This window comes from Hyalella azteca, unplaced genomic scaffold, assembly GCF_000764305.2.
Source record: "Hyalella azteca isolate HAZT.00-mixed unplaced genomic scaffold, Hazt_2.0.2 contig5880, whole genome shotgun sequence".
NCBI classification, from domain to species: Eukaryota; Metazoa; Arthropoda; class Malacostraca; order Amphipoda; family Hyalellidae; genus Hyalella; species Hyalella azteca.
The window spans coordinates 106,187-107,085 of record NW_025936059.1 but is presented as its reverse complement, the minus strand read 5'-3'; positions in this window follow the sequence as shown (position 1 = coordinate 107,085).

Below are 899 nucleotides of genomic sequence, written 5' to 3'. Positions count from 1 at the left end.
ATTTAAACTTTCTCTGACAATTCATTTCCGAATCAACACTAAAGCGTTTTAATACACACGCCGCTAGCTCTTTTAATACATATAGCGCGAACCGCTATGTTGACGGTTCAGGCGCCGACAGTTCTTGTGGTGGTCAAGAATGCAAGGATAAAGCATGGGGGCATTTATAAAATTTATAACTTGAGGGGCAATGATAAAGATAATGGGGGAATTTCTAGTTTACCTACGTTAGGGGTAATATTCACATTCGGTGTCATAGTCTGAATTCAATAACTGGTCACAAGCCACTTATACTCTGGCCACCAGCGCCATGGGTTAGTAGCTTAATGTGTGCTCTTAATAGGAAATCTTCATTTGCCATACCTGCAATCATTATATTCTGTACGACCTTTGAAACATTTAAGAAGTCATGCTAATTTCTTTGCATCCATTCCAGTTCCGGTTTTGGAGATTTTATGGTACGCCCGAGTTAACAGCAAGACTATTGAGACTACCACGGCATTTTTTTGTCGTCAGAAGACCTATATTTAACGGCCTGGTCTTGCCAGTCGTCTGTGATTCTACCGTCAGTCGCTTGTGATTCTACCGTCAGTCGTCTGTGCTTCTGCATTCAGTTGTCTGTGATTCTACCGTCAGTCGCCTGTGATTCTGCCGTCAGTCGCCTGTGATTCTACCGTCAGTCGTCTGTGATTCTGCCGTCAGTCGTCTGTGATTCTGCTGTCAGTCGTCTGTGATTCTACCGTCAGTCGTCTGTGATTCTGCCATCAGTCGTTTGTGATTCTGCATTCAGTCGCCTGTGATTCTACCGTCAGTCGTCTGTGATTCTACCGTCATTCGTCTGTGATTCTGCTGTCAGTCGTCTGTGATTCTACCGTCAGTCGTCTGTGATTCTACCGTCA